The following is a 14,890-nucleotide window of genomic DNA, read 5'->3' as shown; positions in this document are numbered from 1 at the left end:
GGGAATAGACATACTCCTTGCTTTTCACCCTATGTTCAGACCTCTCTGCTACCATAACTTAGTACAGTAAGTTCTGCTGTAATTTGACATGTATATTTCCCAAAAGCACCATACTAAGCAAATTTGTACAGTGAAAACCACAGAGCTTGTGGGAAAAGTAGGGTTAGTGGTACAGTGCTCAAAAACTTCATTGGTGACTCATAAAAGAAAGATAGGAATCTAATGAAAACAGTAGTGCAGTTTTATATATGTTAAATGGTTAAGAAATACATAAATTTTACAATAAATAGCAGCAGCATCTTTGACTCATTCTGTCTTCAGCCTCAGGCCCAGCATGAGTAGGCTGAAACTCTGGGCTTGGGTGGGAGAAGGGGTTTGAACCATCAAATCAGCTTTCTCCTACCCATAGCTCTTACTGCGCCAGGAAATGTACAATAAATACCACATTTTACTTTGAAAAGAGACCTGTAGTTTTCTTGTGAAAGTGAGCATCAAAAGGATTACAGCTTAATGAGTTATGAAATGGTACAGTTTTCTGCATTCCCAATAGTTCTCAAGCAGAATTGATTATATTCCTTATTTTATGCTTAAGCTCCAACCCTCCCCATCTGTGTCATTGTTTTAATCACTTCTAGGTCACTCCTCTTTCTCAAGGAGTTCAGTACCTACCTAATAGTCTTCTTTTGTCCCAACTTTGGTCTTTGTACTACAGAGACTTCAAAATATACTTTGATGTTTCCTAAACATCCTGACATCCTCATTCTTCCTTTTCTACTCCTGTGACCTATGAGAGTAGTCATAACTTAGAGTTCATTACCCATAACTGCTATTTCCATGATCTTGAACTCTTAAATTCCCCTGATCATATCTTTCTGTCCTTTTATTTTTCTCTCTTAAGGTAGCTAGGTGATGCTGTGGATAGAGCTCTGGGCTAGAGTTAGGAAGACCTGACTTAAAATGAAATCTCAGACACTTTCTAGTTGTATGACCTTGGGCAAGTCACTTAATTTCTGCTTTCCTCAGTTGTGAAATAGGAATAATAATAGCTCCTACCTCCCAGGGTTGTTGTGAGACAGTGTTTATAAAGTACCCAGCACATAGTAGGTGCTTCATAAATGCTCTTCCTTCCTCCTTCTCCTTCCCTTCTTCTTAAAACTATTCTTTGTTTCCACTTGGACCTTCAGGCCCTCTGTTCTTATCTGTTCTTACTCCTGTCCATCCCTCTAATCATTCCATCTGTATCCTCACTATCCTCCCTTTTCAGCCTTTTGACTTTCTAATATCAACTGTATGTTATACCTAGTCAGCAGGGTTGTATGGTGTAAACTCCAGCTTTATTCAGCAGCCTATGAGCAGACTTCAACCTCTTCCTCTCAACTGGTTCCTTTCCTGCTGCTTTCAGATATGCCTTATTCCCTACCAGCCTTAATGACCCTCTGCTTGGCCACTATTTACTGTGTTCTGTGATCTTATCCCCCTTGTCCTTTTGCTGTTTTCTGTATTATTCTTGTGTTGCTTTCACGTGTGGGTGAAGTCATACCCTGTGACAATGGAATCCGCTATTGATTAGTATTATCTAACCTCAGCTGGTCCTTAACTGCTATAGGACAGTCCTTTTATTCTAGTTGAAACTGACACATTCTCCTAGCTGACCATAATCTGTTATCACTCCTTTCCTTATGCTTCACCCCTCCTATAGCTGTTCTTTCCCTTCATCAAATGCTTCCTCAGGCCAGTTACCCTTGCTCAGACTTCACTTTGCTTCCTCTCCAACCTCAACCCAGTAGTTATCCATTTCTACCCTACACTGTTCTCTTGAATTTCTTATCCTGCTTCCTTTTCTTACTCCTCCCTTGCCAAACCTCAACCCTAAATTACTTCCACCATCTGCTTCTTCCACTCCTATTCACAAGTTGCTGAATGAAGCTGAAGGAAGAACCACAACCCTGCTGACTAGGTACATTACACATTCATGTTATCCAACCACAGCTGGGTCCTCACTGCAGCTAGGCAGTTCTTTTGTTTCTCCTTAATTGATTCCCTATCTTACCCCTTAGAAAAACTATTCCAAACCTTCTCTTTGAAGCCCCCCACCTTTTCCTCCCCCTCTCACTCAGCTGAGAACTTTGCCTTTTGGTGAAAAAAATTGAAGCCATTTAATGTGAATTCTTCTAGTCTCATCAACTCTTTTCCCTTTCTCAGTCAAACTCCTTGCAAAAGTTGTCTATGCTGGCTCCCTCTGCTTCTCCTCTCCTCATTTCTCAGCCTTTTACAATCTAGCTTGTGATCTCATTGCTCATCAGAAATTACCCTTTTCTTTAAAAAAAAGTTTTATTGCTATTGCTACCTTTTATTTTTATGTTGCCTAGATTTCCCTCTCCATCCTTCCCTTTCTCAGAAAGCTATCCCTTATTACAAAGGATTTAAAAAAGAAAACAGGAAGAATTGGAAACATTCAGCAAAACCCATTAATACATTGAAACGTCTGGTGTTATGTGCAAGTGTACGACACCTTTTGACCCTTCACCACAAAGGAGTGGGGAGAAATGCAGTCTCTTTATCTTTTTTATGGCTAAGCTTATTCTTTGTAATGTTGCAGTATTCATTTGTGAATCTTTTGTGGTTCTTACTCTCTCTATTTACATGTTGTATCATTGTGTATATACATATATATGTACATATATGTATGTATGTATATGCATTTCCAGATTTGATAGTCTTTCCTCAGTCTAACACTATTACCAGTCTGCTGCATTTGATACTGTTGAATGTCTTCTTCTCCTGGATATTTTATTCTCTTTGGGTCTTTATAATACTAACTCCCTCTTAATTTGCCTCTCTGATCCTTCCTTAGTTTATTCGTCATCCATATCCTAACCACTAACTGTAGATCTTCCCCAAGATTCTGTGCTGTGTCCTCTTTTCCCTCTATACTCTCTTAAGAAACTAATCAGATCCCAATGATCTCTTTGGAAGTGACTCCCAGGTCTCGTACATCCATTCTCACTCTCTTCCCCCATGCTTCAATTCTAGAACACCAGTTGTCTATTGGACTTTTCAAATATGAACATCCTGGAGACATCTTAAATTCAGCATGTCTAAAACTAAATTTGTTATTTTTCCTTTGAAAACCTTCCCATTTCTAAAGTTCCCTATTTCTGTTGAAGGTAACACCTTCCTTACAGTTCCTCGGGTTCATAAAATGGGTAGTGTCCTCAACTTCTCACTCTCCCTTATACCATATATCTAATCAGTTTCTGGATCTTGCCATTTATGTCTTTATAACATCTCCCAAATCTCTCCTCTTCACTTTACTCACACACTACCACCCCCTCATCATCTCTTGCTTAAATAATTGCAATAGCCTCTTAATTGTTCTCGTTTTCTCAAGTCTCTTACCATTTCTGTTCATCCTATATACTGTTGCCAAAATAATTTTCCAGACTGTGACTTCCTTTCTCAACTAACTCCAACAGATTTCTATTGCCTCTAAGATAAAGTATAAACTCTGCTGTTTACCTTTTTCTTTAAAAAAATTATATATTTTTAGCATTCATTTAAAATTTTTTTTGAGTTCTGAATTCTCTTCCTCCCAGCCTTCCCCCACTCATTTGAAGAGGCAAGAAATGTGATATCAATTATATACGGGAAATAATGCAAAACATTTCTATATCAGCTATGTTACAAAAAAAAAGCAAGAAAAATAAAGTGAAAAAATTATGCTTCCATTTGCATTTGGATTCCATCAGTTCTTTTTTTTTCCCTATCAGTTCTTTCTCTGGAGGTGGATAGTGTTTTTCATCATAAGCTCTTTGGAATTATCTTGGATCATTGTGTTGTTCAGAATACCTAAGTCATCATAAACCCACGTAAATCATCAGCTAGATTTCTGTATATCACCAACAACACCCTAGAAGAAGAGACAGTAAGAGATAGCCCATTTAAAATAACTGGGAGTATACCTGCCAAGATAAACCCAGGAACTATGTGAACATAATCATAAAACACTATGCAAATAAAGTGAAATTTAAATAACTGGAGAAATATTAATTTTCATGTGTGGGCAGAGCCAATATAATAAACATGACAATTCTACCTATATTAATCTACTTATTCAATGCCACACCAATTAAATTGTCAAAAAATTATGTCATTGAGCTAGAAAAAATAATAACAAAATTCATTTGGAAGGACAAAAGGTCAAGAATATCAAAGGAATTAATGAAAAAAAAGTAAAGGAAAGAAGTTTAGTTGTACCAAATTTTAAACTATTATAAGGTGGTAATTATCAAAACTATCTGTTACTGGCTAAGAAATAGAAAGGTGGATCAGTGAACAGAGTAGACATACAATACACAGTAGTAAATGATTATAGTAACCTTACATTTGACAGATGTAAAGGTTTAAGTTTTGAGGATAAGAATTCACTATTTCGTAAAAAAAAAAAATTGTTAAGAAAACTGCAATCTGACAGAAACTAGGTATGGATTAATATTTAACACCATTTACTAAGATAAGGTTGAAGTGGATACATGACCTAGATATAAAGGGAGATATAAGAAATTTAGAACATGGAATGAATATATTACTGTTAGAAACACTCTTAACACTAAAAAGGTATGAAGGAAAATTTATTACAACAGAGTTCAGAAGAATTGAACACTTTGGCCAAAGTGCCCGCTCCCCCCCACCTCCCCCTTTTCAGGAGGAGAGAGTGTTGAAAACAGAAATGAGATTGGCATTGTACTGTTAGTTCAGGCCAGATCCTCTCATCAGGAGATGGATGGGGTCCACTCTCCATTAGGTCACCATCTTCTCTACATGCCCTTTATGTAACCACCCTCGGTGTGATTCCTCCCTCCCAAACATGCTTTAACATAGGACCCAGCAAATGGAGGGATAATTTTATGTGGGGTATGTCTGCTTATATGTATGACATTCATTAAGCAAGCGCAGTGAAGAAAAGCTTTCTCCAGGTTATTCTAGGTTCAGGCCGGTTTCAGGCCTGGACCTTATCAAAAATTTTGTGACTTTCTGAAGGCCATTATCTGTCTCCTGATTGGTTGAGTCCACCTGTAGTCTGCTGGCTTTCTTATTATCTATCTGGCTTTCAATGACTTCATCAACTAATAACTTCTATGAAAACTTAATTTTTTGCTATCCCTCACAATTGCCTATCAGACTTATTGATAAGAGAAGAATTTATGAATGAACAAGAGATAGAGAGCATTGTGTGATATAAAATGGATAATTATGTTTACCTTCATTTAAAAAGTTTTTGTACAGATAAAACTGGCACCAAAATGAGAAGGAAAGCAGAAAATTGGGAAAAAAAGAAATCAAAGCTATATATAATCATATGAAAAAATACTCTAAATAATTATTGATTAGAGAAAATCAAGTTAAAACAGTTTTGAGATACCATCTCACATCTATAGGATATGGCAAAATGATAGAAAGGGAAAATGACAAATGTTGGGGAGGATGTGGAAGAATTTGGATACTAATACACTCTTGGAACTGTGAACTGATCCAACCATTTTGGAGAGCAATTTGGAATTATTCCCAAAGCATTTTAAAAACTATTTTTACTCTTTGACCCAGCAATACCACTATGTTAGAACTGTTTCCCAAGGGAATTGGGGAAAAAGTAAAAGAGACTATATGTTCCAAAATATTTATAGCAGCTTTCTTTGTGGTGGCAAAGGACTGGACAGTGAGGGATGCCCATCAGTTGCGGAACGGCTGAAAACGTTGTGGCATTTGATTGTGATGGAATACTACTGTGTTGTAAGACATGATGAGCAGGTTAATTTTAGAAAAACCTGGAAAGATTTACTTAAAATGATGAATAGTGAAGTGAGAAGAACCAGGGGAATGTTGTATACAGTGACAGCAATATTGTTTGAAGAGTAGCTATGAATGACTAAACTATTTTGAGAATACATTTATTGCTTTTCTGCATTTACTTGTGAAGATTTTATGCCCTAATTAATACATGGTCAATTTTTGTGAAAGTGCTATGTATAGCTGAGAGAAAAGGTACTCCTTTCTATTTCCATTCAGTTTTCTCTAGAGGTCTATTATATCTTTTAAGAAATTCTGTTAATCTTCTCAAATTCTTTTTTATTTATTTTATGATTAGATTTATCTAGTTCTGATAAGAAAAAGTTGAGGTCCTTCACTAATATAGTTTTACTGTCTATTTCTTCATATAATTCACTTAACTTTTCCTTTAAGATTTTGGATGCTATGCCATGTGGTGCATATATGTTTAATATTGACATTACTTTGTTGTCTGTGGCACCTTTTAGCAAAATGTAGTTTCCCTGGTCATCTCTTTTCATTAGGTTTATTTTTGGTTTTATTTTGTCTGAGATTTTTGTTTGCTACCCATGCCTTTTTTACATCAGCTGAAGCATAATAGATTCTGCTCCAGCCCCTTATTTTTACTCTTTGTGTGTCTATGGGTTTCAAGTGTGTTTCTTGTAAATGATTTTTGGATTCTGGTTTCTAATCTGGATTCTATTTTGTAGGTGAGCTCATCCTATTCACATTCACAGTTACTGACTGTGTATTTCCTTCTATGTTCTTTTTTCCTTGTCTATTCTTCTCTCTCTTTTTACCCTGCCCCTCCTCAAAAGTCTGTTTTTCTCTGGACCACCACCTCCCTTAATTTGCCCTCCTTTCTGTCACCCCACCCTGCCATCCTATTGAGTATGATAAGTTTCTGTACTCAACTAAGTGGGTGTGTCATTCCCTCTTTGAATCAATTTAGATATGAATGAGGTTCAAGCCTTGCCTGCATCCTACCTAATTTTCCCCTCTGCTGTAAAAGCTTTTCCTTTTATGTGAGATAATTTTCCCCATTCTAATTTTCCTTTCCTGTTTCTCCCAGTGCATCCCTCTTTCTCATTCCTTAAATGGTGGTCAGAAGAACTGAAAGTACAGGCTCAGTTTTTCTGAGGCCTAACTACTTGTATTCAACAAAATATTGAGTACCTGTTGTGCACAAGATGGTGCTCTGTTTTGGAGATGTAAAGACAAAAATGAAAGATTGTTTGCCCTCAAGAAATTTGCTTTCTGCAGGGAGAGGCAACATGTACACACCATAGATATATGCAAAGTAATTTTGAGGGAGAAATCTAGCAACTAGTAGAGATCAGGAAAGACCTAAGAGGTGGCACTGGAGCTCGTTCATAGCCTAGTTACTCTCTGCCCTTCCAGCTTTTTTTTGTACCCAAACCCCATCATGAACTTTTTGATCCAATGGCACTTCCTCTTCAGTGTTTATTGAATAATCCACTCTCCAGATTTGGGGCATTTTCTCTTTCTTTTAAATAGTATTTTACTTTTTCCAGCTGTATGCAAAGACAATTTTTAACATTCACTTTTACAAAATTTTGAGTTCCAGAATTTTCTCTTTCCCTCCCTCCCCTCTTCCTAAAATGGTAAGCAATTTGATATAGGTTATTTATGTGCAGTCATGTAAAGCTTATTTCCCTATTAGTCATGTTGTGAAAGAAGAAACAGACCAGAAGGGAAAAAAAACATAAAAAAAGAAAAGTTAGAAAGAATAACACCATTTGTTTCAGTAATTACATAATACATAGCATCAGTTACCTACCAATTACCATTTAAGTGGCTCCTCTCATTTTCTGATTCCTAGAATAAAAAGGTAAGGTAGACTATGATAATATAGGTGTTTTAAGTGGCCACTTTTAAATGTGCCGTTTGTGCCTTGTTTACTTTTCAGTGGAGAGGATGCATGCATTTATTACTGTTGTTAGAAGAACTCTTAGCAGGCTAAAAGTCATTAATCAGATTAGTAATTAAGATGACTGTTTATCAGACTTGGAAGGTATTTCTCAGGCAGTGGGGGATAGAACATATACATCAGCAAATATATACATGATAATTTGAGGAAAGAGAGCACACTAACAACTAGAAGAGGAATAATTTTGCCTTTATAGGCAACTGTTTAACAGTTAATCTTGTCATTTACTAACTTTCTGATAATTTTATCTAGTAGTATTAGACAGGTTTCATTTATTTAAATAAAGCCAGCTTTATTTAGTTCAATTCAACAAGAATTGTAAAAAATATCTGCTATGTTCAAGATGCTGTGTTGAATATTAGGGCTACAAAGATTTAAAAAAAATAGTCCCTTCCCCCAAGGAGTTTTATAGTCATCATTTTCTATTTTATTTTTGTTATTATTAATTTATTTGTTTTCAGGTTTCTACAATCACTTCCATAAGTCTTAGATTTTCTCCCACTCCCTCCATGAGGTGCTATGCCATCTTATATGGATTCTACACATACATTCTTACTAAGCACATTTTCACATTAGTCATGGTGCATAGAAGAATTAAAATGAATGGGAGAAACCATGAGAAAACCCAAACAAAACATAATACCAGAAAATATATTCTGCTTCATTCTGCATTCCAATTCCATAGTTCTTTTGATGTGGATGGCATTTTGCCTCAAGAGTCCTTTGGGAATGTTTTTAGGTCCTTGCTTTGTTGTGAAGGTCTAGGTCTGTCAGAAAAATTCCTCACACACTGTGGTTGTTACTGTGTACAATGGTCTCCTGGTTCTGCTCCTTTCACTCAGCATCAGTTCATATAAGTCTTTCCAGACCTTTCTGAAATCTTCCTGTTTATCATTTCTTATAGCACAATAGTATTTCATTACATTCATATACCACAACTTGTTCAGCCATTTCATCATTTTCTATTTTATAGATTTTTCTAAAAAATTAATTTCATGTATATGTTTTTTGATATAACACATTCATCCCAGGAAATACAAAAACTTCCCCACAAATTACATTCTCTGAAATAGTTTAACAAAATTGTCTAAAAGAGCAATTGCATCTATAGTAGATGTCACTTTTAATTTTTGTTGTTATTTTATTTGTTATCAGAAAGGAAAGATCTGTGTTTCACAGATTTTAAACCAGTTCTATCTAAAGATTTCTAAAAATTCAACGTATAAAAAGGAGGCCAAATAAACTTCTAAATTAGAATATAATAATTTAATGATACTATTGATCATTAAAGTGTTACTGTGTATTTAAGTCTGTGTTCCATATTGCATTCTTAGCTCTAATGGAATAAGTGGACTAAGAAATAAATAAGGAATTAAATGGAAGTAATTGAAAATAATTGTAGCATTTATTTAAAATGTTTAGATGTAAACTTTTTGTAGATTTGAGGAGCAAAATAGTAGTATCCAAAGTAAATAATTCATGAAGCAGATATCTTTTTTTCTTGCTTTGATAGAAATAGATTGTTTCGGGGAATAGATTTTGAGTTTGTATCTCTTCCTTCTTTAATGTTGTATCTCTAAGTGAGGCAGACATATTGATATATTTGAGAATACTTTTAACCTCTAACTTGACATTTATGCATTCATAAACAATAAAAGAGACAGCTACTTGCAGGTCATTGAAATTCGGTCTCATTTTATTTCCTTAGTTCTTGTTCCTCAAAATTGCTTCCTTAAACTCCATTTCTAATTTGTAGATGATTTGGGGTTCAAAACTTTTTTCTACTTTTCCACTTATTTGACCTCAACTCGAACCATTATCTCTAGATATGAACAAATAGTTTGATCGTTGCCTAATAATCTTGCGCCACTGCTGCTAGAAAACATTACGTATATGTTTCCAAGTATTTTATTACCACATTGTTTTGCATAGAGCTTCATAATGCTTCATGGGAAGTAATAATATAGTTAGTTACAGTCTTAGGCAGTATAGTAATTACTGATTAAAAATATAATTATAGCATTATAGAACACAGTTACAGAGACTATATTACTGTATTGAAGCTTGGCTAGAGTTTTATAGGAAGAAGAAAGCAATTAGCACAGTGCATTACACAGACATTTAATAAATAGCCTCATTTCTTCTCTATATCTCAAATCTCTTTGATGCTATCTCCAGTCTCTTCCCCTTTATTCTATGTCTCTGATAAAGTGGTGACTCTACTTGCCAAGGCCACCTACTCAACATAGTACCCTCAGTCCTATTGTCTTCTTTTTTCTCTGATGGATTACTTTTACTATGATACATGCCCTCTGCCTCATCTTTTATCTCTCCCTTTCTATTGGCTTCTTCCCTACTACCTACAAACATTCCTAGATCTCCTTTATCTTTGAAAAACCTTCACTTAATCATACGTTCCTCTCAGCTAATGTTCTGAATCTCTCTTCCCCTTTGCAGTTTGGCTTCTGACCTTGCCATTTGATTAAAACTGCTTTCTCTATAGTTAACAATCATTTTTTAATTGTCAAATCTTGTGGTCTTTCAGTCTACATCTTCTTGACATCTCTGTAGCATTTGGTACTGATGACCACTCTGCCCTCCTAGATATTCTTTCTTCTCTGGGTTTTTGTGATGTTTTTCTCTTTCAGTTCTCTTTCTTTATATCTGACCATTCATTCTCATTCTTTTTTTGTTTTGTTTTGACTGGATCATGATCCATATTCTGCTTCTTAAAAGTGTATGTACTTAATGCACAATAATATGCACCAGACATTTTTTATCCACTCCCCAACTGATGAGCACCACTGTATTTCTAGTTCTTTGCTAGCACAATCAGGGATATTAATATTTTGGTATATGGTGGACCTTTATTTCTGTCTTGAGTTACTTCTATCTGATCTCATCTTTGTTTATTCACTTGATTAGAATACGAGCCCTTTGAAAGCAAGGACTGTCTTATTTTTCTGTTTGTATATCCAGTTCTTAATATAGTGCTTGTCACATAGTAAGAACTTAATACTTTTTCATTAATTCATTAAGATATATGCCCAGTAGTGGGACTTCTGAGTCAAAGGGGATGACAATCAGTTGTCCCTGTTTTTGTATAATTCCAAAATGAAATCCAGAACAGTCAGACCACTTTCCACCAATATACTTCTTTTCCACAGCCCCTCCAACATTCTTAGTTAACTGCCAATTTGAATATGCCCTAGATACATGGGTGAGGAGATTGGTCTTCAGGCCACATGTGGCCTTCTAGGTCCTTGGGTACGGCCTTTTGACAGAATCCAAGTTTTACAGAACAAATTGTTTTATTAAGGAGGTTTGTAACTGTGAAGTTTGGATTCAATCAAAGGACTGGACTAGAGGACCTAGAGGGCCATATGTGACCTTGAGGCCACAGGTTCCCCACCTCTGCTGACTAGACTTTTGCTCCCTGTTCCTGATCCTTTTACTTAAAGCTAGGTATCCTGTCACTAACCTGACCTTATCGTGATCTCCTTCTTCCCCCAGAGTGCAGACATCCTGTCTCAAAGCTCTTTCCTTATATTTTTCTCCTGTATTCCATCCCTCAGAGATGACCCTCAATCCCCAGGTTTTTCTCCTTTGCCATGTCTTCCAAGTTGAGAATTTTGAGTCCCTATGGTGGGATTCACCAGAGAGTTATTTGTACCAAATTGGGAAAGAAATGATTACTGGACCAGATTAAAGGGTGGGAATGGAGTTTCATTTCTGTGCCCTGAACATAGCTTAGTATTAGTTTAGGTTTAAAAATCTTCCGTTTAATCCTGTATTTCATCTAAGTTTGTCTGTGTGTCTCTGGTACCATGTGGTTCACTATTACCTCTTTAGTAAGAGCAGATTTCTAGTCCTTAGACTAAAAGGAAGGGATACCCATCCTTCTACACCCTTACACTGTAGTCTCACTACCCTTTGCAAAATACAGTGGCCTGGAAGTTTTGTTCCTTGTGAGGGCAAGGAACATTTGGCTTCTCCTTTCCAGAATCCTTGTATCCCTTCAACTCTTTCACCCCCAGAGCAGCTTCTTATGGAGCACCATGAATCTTGGGATTCACCCTGAAACCTAATTTTCATCTTCCATGTCTTCCATCTCCAATCCCAAAATCTCAGAGCTGAGTGGATAGTAAGAGATCATTTTGTCAAATCTGTACCCAAACAGGAATCTCCTCTACAAAATCCCTGACAAGTGATCACACAGTTGCTACTTGAAGACCCAGTGATAGGGAACTTTCTGTCACCTGAGGCAGGTCCTTCCACTTTTGGACAAATCTAATTGCTAAGAAATTTTTCCTTATATCAAGTCTAAATCCTAATTCTGCCCTTTAGGGCCCAAGCAAAAGAACTCTAATTACTCTTCCACAGTTATCATCTCTTCTGAGGCCTAAATCTTCTCTCATCCAGTTTAAAACATGCCTAGTTCCTTTGACACCTATACTTCTATGAAACTGTCTCTAGTTCCCACACTGTGCTGGTTGTCCTTCTGTGGACCTTTGACAGTTTTTCAAGTACCTCCCTCCCCGAGAAGGCTTGCAATTTTATATGGGTTCTACACATATATTCTTATTAAATACATTTTCACATTAGTCAGCTTACATAGGAGAATTAAAACAAATGGAAGAAACCATGGGAAAAAACAAAACAAAACACAAGAGAAAGCAGTCTGCTTCATTTGGTGTTCTGATTCCATAGTTCTTTCTTTGCATGTGGATGGCATTTTGCATCGAGTCCTTTGGGAATATTTTAGGTCCTTGAATTGCTGTGAAGGGCTTAGTCTATCAGAAACAGTCCCCACTGTTCATCATTTCTTATAGCACAATAGTATTCCATTACTTTCATATACCACAACTTGTTCAATCATTCCCCAATTGATGGGCATTCCCTAGATTTCCAATTCTTGGACATCACAAAAAGAGCTGCTATAAATATTTTTGTACATGTGGGACCTTTTCCCATTTTTGTGATCTCTTTGGGATACAGCTCTAGAAGTGATATTACTGGGTCAAAGAGTATGCACACTTTTGTAGCCCTTTGAGCATAGTTCCAGATTGCTCTCCAGAATGGCTAGATCAGCCCACAGCTCTACCAACAATGAATAAGTGTTCCAACTCTCCTACATCTTCTGCAACATTTATCATCTTCCTGTTTTGTCATGTTAACTAATCTGATAGGTGTGATGTGGTACCTCAGAGTTGTTGATTTGCATCTCTCTGATCAATAGTGATTTAGAGCATTTTTTCATATGACTATAGATAGCTTTAATTTCTTCCTCTGAAAACTGCCTTTTCATATCCTTTGACCATTTATCAGTTGGGGAATGACATGTAGTCTTTTAAATTTGACTCAGTTCTCTATGTATTTTAGAAATGAGGCTTTTATTACAGACACTAGTTGTAAAAATTCTTTCCCATTTTTCTGCTTCCCTCCTAATCTTGGTTGCATTGGGTTTGTTTGTACAAAAATTTTTCAATTTCATGTTATCAGAATTATCCATTTTGCACTTCATAATGTTCTCTATCTCTTGTTTGGTCATAAATTTCTCCACCCTCCTTAAATCTTACAAATACACTATCCCCTGCCTCCCTGGTTCTGTGGAACACTATGGCCCAGTCTTCTGAGGCCATAGTCAACCCTTCAAAAATATGTCTTAGAAAAGATATATAAGGTATGAATTTCATTCTCCCTTCAAATTTATAACTTTTGGACTTTTATTATCCTCCCCCCCATTCATTCACATGGGGTTCATAAATTTTGCTTCTCTTTTAAGCATAGCTTCAAAGAACTTAGTATATTGGCTGAATAAATTTACTGAAGTAAAATTCACTCAATTTTATCAATAAAAATACAAATTGCCTACATCCCTACTTCTGGAAAAGTCTGAATTTTACTCCACCTTCTCTTTTCTGTGCTGCTCTTTTGTTTTTGTAGTGGGGACAGATACATTCTGAATGCTCCCAATGTGAAATGGGATAGAAATCTTGGCACACCACACTAGCCTCTTTCAGTCCCATGACCTATAGAGACTGCACCCAATTTCTGGCTACTTGCTAGGTGATCAAGCTGTTCAATTCTCAGTAGGCTGGCTCTGGGAAAACCAGGAACATTTGTTGTGGCAGAATCCCTTTTTCTGTGTCTCTTCTTCAAGAAAAGCAATTCTGATATGCAAGCTAGAGAGAATCATGACCCCCCAAATCCGTGTCTATTCTTTTCAGATATGGCCTTTCACAGCTTCTCTTTTCTGTAACTCTCTTTCCGCTAGGCTATTTCTACACTGTACTCAGTCTAAGATTGAGAAATTCAGGGGGAAAACATCTATAAGGCTATGAAACAAAAAGGCTTCAGAATGAGTTAATTATTGCTATATATGTAGAGGGTTAGATTATTTTATTTTTTGCATTTGCTTTTTAAATGATTGAAAACTTATTTAATTTTAACATTCTTTTTTTTAAAAAAAATATTTGAATTCCAAATTGTCCCCCTCCTTTCTACCTTTCTACCTCTTTCCCACCCACTGAGAAGGCAAGCAAAATGATATCGATTAATTATAAATGTGAACTCATGCAAACATATTTCCATATTAGCCATATTGCAAAAAAAGTTAAAAATAAAGTGAGAAAATTGTACTTTAATTTGTATTCAGAATTTGTCAGCTCTCTCTCTAGAGGTGGATAGAATTTTTTCATCATGAGTATTTGGAATTATCTTAGATCATTGTATTGATCAGGATAGCCAAGATCTTTCACATTTGATCATCATTACAACATTGCTTTACTATATACAATGTCTCCTGGTTCTTCTCATTTTACTTTGCATCAGTTCATAGAAGTGTTGCCATATGTTTTTCTGAAACTACTCCCCTCATTTCACAGCACAGTGGTACTTCATTACAACTATAAGACACAGTTTGTTCAGCCATTTCCCAATTGATAAGCATCCCCTTAATTTCCAATTCTTTGCCACCACAGAAAGATTTGCTATAAATATTTTTGTATGAATAGGTCCTTTTTTTCTCTTTGGAACATAGAACTACTAGTGGTATTGCTCTGTTAAAGGGTATACAGTTTTACCAACCTTTATTCCAGATTATTCTCCAGA

The 14,890-nt window shown here is 36.0% G+C and overlaps 1 protein-coding gene across 2 annotated transcripts in view; it reads left to right on the top strand.

Annotated features, from left to right (window-relative positions):
* SLC9A8 (solute carrier family 9 member A8) overlaps positions 1–14,890 on the top strand; it is a 124,374-nt gene that overhangs the window by 7,023 nt on the left and 102,461 nt on the right. The gene's annotated exons all lie outside the window — the stretch shown is intronic.

Source organism: Notamacropus eugenii, chromosome 1, assembly GCF_028372415.1.
Source record: "Notamacropus eugenii isolate mMacEug1 chromosome 1, mMacEug1.pri_v2, whole genome shotgun sequence".
NCBI classification, from domain to species: domain Eukaryota; kingdom Metazoa; phylum Chordata; class Mammalia; order Diprotodontia; family Macropodidae; genus Notamacropus; species Notamacropus eugenii.
This window is presented reverse-complemented; position numbering and strand designations above follow the sequence as displayed.